The sequence below is a fragment of the Camelus ferus genome, chromosome 13 (genome assembly GCF_009834535.1).
Source record: "Camelus ferus isolate YT-003-E chromosome 13, BCGSAC_Cfer_1.0, whole genome shotgun sequence".
Lineage (NCBI taxonomy): Eukaryota > Metazoa > Chordata > Mammalia > Artiodactyla > Camelidae > Camelus > Camelus ferus.
In genome coordinates this window covers 59,907,982-59,914,381 of record NC_045708.1, presented here as the reverse complement: position 1 = coordinate 59,914,381, position 6,400 = coordinate 59,907,982, and positions in this window count along the sequence as shown.

Genomic DNA, 6,400 nt, shown 5'->3' with positions numbered 1-6,400 from the left:
AGAAACACTCACTACCAATATTGATAGAAGACAGACTTAGGTCTGCATACTGTCAACAGATTTCAAGAGTTTTAGGTACTCAAAACGTCTCTGCTTCTGTGTCAATATGCTGATGGTGTAGTTCTGGGAAATGTTTCAACAGAAAACTGGTCATTATCAATGAGCATTTACGATACACCTACTCTGTCTCTGCTGAAAACTGTGAATGAATGTTCTGTAGCAGTATACAGTGACTAATCCTCAAGGAACCATATACTCTCAACATGGCTGTTTAATAGAGGCTGACCAACTGTACAATGAATGGAAAGAGAGCTAACTTCAAAAGTCTGGAAACATACAAAATTCAAGATAAAATGCCTTGTCTTCTTTAAAATGGTGAAATAACTAGGGGATTCAGAGCTGAAATTTTTAATATGTGACATGATATAATACAGACTACAGTATATACATAATATACATATATTTTAAGCTGCTTTCTTTACAATAAATGTTGGTAAAGGAAACACAACAATCTTTACCAATTTTCTTATTTTCACAGAATGCTATGTTAAGTGTAGTAAATATATGGAGGGCATATTGACATAGTGAATAAGTTGGCTTGTAAAGATTATTTTGGCAATTGCTAGAATGAGATTTAAAAAGATATGAGAACAAAAGTTGAATGATCTTCTAACTACATGTAATGAAAGTTAAGCATGATTTGAATCCATAAATACTTTGTAGCTGGATAAGCGATGTAAAAATAAAGGACTAAGAATAGAAGTATCTAAGGTTATTCTTAATCTTACTTTTGCTACTTCATAGAATATTTTACTTGAGAGTAAATTAGTGTACAAACTAATACCTTATTCAGAACATATATGGATTTCCATTTTTCCCTCTGTTGAGTCTATGAAGTGGCTGATGTTTTTGTCAAAGCATCTCACTTCACCACCAAATGTATGAACTGTAACTGAGTAGTTGATAAATATGCAGGAGCAGGTATCTTATAAAATCAGTTAATAATATTAAACAAAATATTTGGAGAAACACTGAAGGATAGCTCAGATTATTTTAAATATTTTAAGATTTTCATATATACCCTTGTTAATATATAGATACGTATATATACGGATATATATGTGTGTGTGTTTATTAATACATATTAATTCATAATATTATACAGTGCTTTAGAGACTGAATAGTGGTTCAAAGAACCTTAGAACGTACACCATCAATCATACTTGTTTCTAGAAGTATTACTTAGAAAATGCAAAATAAAACATGTAAGACTTTGGAAACCCAAAGTTGAAGAACAGGTTTTAGAGAGGTAAGGACTCTATGTGTAACTTTATTCCTAAGTTAAAAATATTTGCAAAACATGGCAAACAAATGCATTACATACTGTCAGCAGATCAGCTTTTAATAGGATATTTAAATTTTTACTGTTTTGACTTTATTTGAAAATTTAGTCCTCTATTTACATTTTTTAAGTTTCAAAACTATCAATTCAGAGAAAATTCAAACACCCCAAATTTCACTATTATGGTGCTAATCTGACTTTTCCCTGTATAGTCTTTTTCACGTTTATTTACGTATTAGCAATCACAGTATATGTATCATTTTTTCATCTATCTTCACTTTTCATTGCACCATAAGATTGACTATGCTGCATTGTTGCCTTCAAAATCATAGCATTAAATGGCTGAAGAGATTTAATAAGTATTTACATAATGCCTTTCTAAATTAATAATCAGCTCAAGTCACCATGACCATGCTTGATCAGCTGATCCCATTTAATCAAAGCAGAATCTGGCCCTCGGATATATGAAGTGTAGAATATCTATGCTAAGTCTGCAGGGCTTGTGTTAAAAGGTTACATGGCTCATGCATTAAAAACCTGGCTCTAGAATCCTAAGACCTGGGGCTTTATTACTAACTCTATGAATATGGTGCCAGCATCTATCTCAAGCTTGGTATCGTAATACAGAAAGTTGGAAAATCCCAGCCCTATGAGTATTGCATGTTAACACACATTCTGACACTCAGGTTTCAACTGAAGCCTCTGAGTCACAGAGTTGGGTCTGTATATTGGTTGCTCTGCTTACTTAGTTTTATTACACTGGAGGGGGAATTTTACCTCTCTCAGCCTCATTTTTCTCATCTGTCAGATCAGAAAAATAAAATAATGCAGTGGGCTTTTGTTTTTACCAAATGATATAATCTCTGTAAAGCAATCAGAGTGACTGACACGATAAAAGCACAACAGATTTAAGCAGTAATAATATTAGTAATAGTAGTTGTAGTAGTACAAATCAATAAATGTTGGTGTTTTCATATAGATTTTTTCTTTATTTGCATTCCATCAATAATGCATAAAGTAATTTTAAAATTTTTCTGTTGTGTTTTGAGAATTGATTGTGCCTTCAATTATTCTTATTTGTAATTACATGCTATACAACAAATATTTTAACAGAATTTTTTTTTATCTTATTCTACTCTTCCATGGCTGCTGACAGAAGTGACTCCTATTTGAGATCCAATCAGGCAGTAAATATGAATTGAGTAAATCTGAATATACAGTGGTTAAATTTACAGTAGAATTGTTTTCAAGTTCACATTTTATATATCATTTGCAACCTACTTATTTTAAAACATGCATTTGAAATAGTTGCAGAAGATCCAGCCTGTATCCTCTTTCTAACAAATTGTTATAACTAGTCTCACTCCTGTTCATGAGGCTTCATTAGTCAAAGCATGTATTCAGAAACTTGACCTTAAGTCAGTCGATACATGCACGAGATGAGACCCAGAAAGATATCACAACTGCACCTACACGTTTACAGTAGAAAATGGACATCACCGGGTACGGTGAATTCTGAATGATGATTTAAATAAGGGCTGTCCTTCAAACTCTGATGTGCATGCCCTCAATCCCCAAGGAGATCAGTATTTACTAATCTTATGCAAGTGCAGTCCTTAGGCTGCTGTCTAAAAGCTCCAAGGCAGAGTTGCGTGTTTTCTCCTCTGTGCTCTCTCATCACCTTGTTCATAGTGCTTTCATAACACCGTCTGCATTCTGGTGTTCTGCTTTCATGCTTGTATCTTCCAGGGGACACTGAGTCCCTGGAGGTCAATTCCTATCTCTTCATTTGTGTAGCCTCAGTACCTGGCATGATGCCTCATTGGAAAATGAATAAACGTTGAATGGACGACTGACCACTGAGATGGCTCATACAGAAGTTCCTCTAATTAAAAACAGCTTAGGTTCAAAGCCTTTTCATGTGCCTGAGCCCAAAGTAAAGCCCTGTAAGAGCTCAATGACAGAACTATACCTACGATGGCACCGGTGTCAATCTTTTTGCTTATTTTAAATTCTCTTCTTTGTATATTCACATTTATAATTTTTCCCTTTATTGCACTTCCTATATGGAAAATAAAACCTAAACCAAAGCAAATAAAAAAACTTCTGTGGTCAAACTAAAATAATCATGCTTAAGTAACTAATGCCTCTTTTTTTTTTTTTTTTAAATGTGGGAAGCTGATTTGACTTGCCCTGAGGCTAAGCTTTTGTAAATCTATAAAAATTCTAAGGTTTAAAGTGTGTAACCAGAGGAGATCCTGTATTATCTGAAAACTTGATGGGAAAATGCAATCTTTCTTTTCATTGTAATTAGTTACTGTAAATGTAGTTGACAATATACTTATTGGCAAATCTTCTACATTGTTAATGATCTGTGCAACAGCTGAGAAAAAAACTGTACCTACATATAGTGTGGCTCTAACAAAGCCTGTAAGGTTAAATCAAATTCCATTTTCAAAGTTATCATTTTCCCTCTTGTCTAAGTAAGAGACGTTTTCCAAAGCAGACATATTGGGGGCACATAGTTTAAAGCAACACCAGAGTAATAAAGAAACCATAATGCGCTTTTATTGCTTGAGTTTTTACAAACAGTTTTGGGATAACTCAATAGTATTATCACCATTATTGAGTACAACATGCAGCTCTTTACCACTACAACAGGAACACCTGCTAGCAGAGCTGTTACACTGTAAGTTTCCCTATTGCTCAATTCAACTAACAAGCTGCTTTAAACTGCCTCCTAATGTCTGTGCAGCATCAGTGATTTTTTTTTTTTTCTGTCCACTCTTGGGGCATATTGTAGAGAGCTATTCATCAATTACCGAAATTTCTTTTTTATTCTCCAGAGGCAATGGAAGATTGTAAGCCAGAAGATTTTAGCAGCAAAATCTCTGTTATTTAGTTTAGTATAAGTACATCATTATACATGCATTTCGGATTCCTTTGAGAAATACGTAAGGTATCATAAATCTCAGTCAGAATCTATCTTGAATGTTGCCAATATAATCTTTTCATCATATAAAATGATAAATCCCTAGCTTGAAAAGCTAACAAGGTCTCTGAAATTACTTGGTAATCAATTATATTTTTGTTACTATTACAAGTTTAAGTATTATTATTATTAGTCCAGAGAATATTGCTGCCAATAGTGTTATATAGGGTTAAAAGTCAATGGCTATTTTCCTAACATTTAAAATCTTTGTTATATAGCTTCCTGTGTTGACTCGGTACGCAATGTAAAGTTGAAATGCAGTGTTTGCATACTGAGTAATCCTAAAATGTAAACTACATTCCTTAATATTAATGTGTTATAAGTGACACCCGTTATGTATGTCTATGATTCATATTGCAGAGCTGTTCCCCTTCCCCAGAATGATGTACTGTCACTGTCCTATTCATTTTGAATGCTGTATTCATAAGGGTTTTGTGACTAGACATCACTGTAAATCAATGTTATTGGACTATATTTTCAAACAAAACATTTACAGAGACAGTCATCCCACTTTCTATCCTCAGAGTGCAACACTTGCATGAAGGTCAAATAAAGTCGACATCAACTTATGGATTAGTTTGTTGAAGGAGCAAATGAAACCAACAATTTTTGGAATACCTTAATAGGAGGTTTAATGTATTCATCCTTCACTCCAGAATTCCTAACAGCCTTAAGAGCTGAGCTAGAACTGTAAAACAAGTAACATTAGGGGGATATATCCATACTTGTGGTTGTCTTTCCTGATGAAGCACAGGAAGTACTCAGAACAATGTTGGTTTATATTATGACTTTAGAAGGTATTTGGTGATATTAACAATGTCACAGTTCACTTCAAAATAAACAGGATTCATTTATGACCATTTATTACTTACTGAATTTGTATTTAACAACTTGATACACAGAAATACAAGCTGTTTCAGTAGACAGGAGAACAAGTTGGTCTACTTTTTTCTGATTTCTTTCTTTTTTCCCCTAATGTTGGGAAGTCCCTTAGATTGAAGTAAGGAATACTTCTTAATTTTCTTTCTGCAATAATTTGGTGTGGAAGAGACCGCAAATAATTTATGGCTACCAAATATTCTCATGTAATGTTCTGTAATTTTTCCCTCTATTTTCCACTTTCTTTATCCTTATGGCTTTAAAGGGAGGTCATATACTACATAAAGAATAAGCCCAAATCCGTATCCATGACTACATTACAATAAACCATCTAAATGTGAATAAATAGGAAAAATAAATCGAGTTCTCTTGAGAGGTATGAGTCATTCCTGAGTAAGGACTATTGAATCTAGGTTTTCTTGCATAGTTCGGCTTTTCTATGTATTAACCTAGGTGCTGCTTTAAAGAGTAGAAAATATATCTTTGTTAAAGGTGTTTAAATGAAAAAGAAAATGTTTTCCCTAAGCAACTAGTGACATTTTACATAAAAGAGATAGAACTTTCTGAATTCTGGTTCTTATTTCTCCATGTTGATAGAAAACTTATAAGATTTCAGGGAAAAAAAGTTAAAGTTACCATGTAATGAAACAAAGAAATAGCACTTAAGAATCACCTTACGGACATACCATACAGAAATGTTATCTTAATGAAATGAATAAGCTACACAAATTAATAAATGCACAGTAATTTGGCAGGTAAAATAAATTAATTTTGTATAGAAAATTGCAATGTTCTACAGGTAGGCTAATTTATCTTAAACCCAAGCCCATATTTTATACAATGATGACATCCATCCATTTTATATTCTGGTACAGCACTTAGCACAGGGAGTGCTACACTCATTTATCATTTACCGCCACCGCCTTACTTCCCAGTTACGCTTCTTGGGGGGCTCAGTCAAGAGTAACAGTGGCCAGACATCAGAGCTTAAATGAAAGGCAACAGCTATGAGTGCTCTGGTAGTGGTAACTCTGTGTACCTCGCATTTTAAGGTAAATTAGGTGAAGACATGTATGTATTTACATGCAATGTAATGGGCATGTGCAAACTGTAATAACTGTACATATTAAATAATTCTACATACTAAAACTGGAAAAAAACAGAAAGAAAACAAAAGTGCTGAAAGA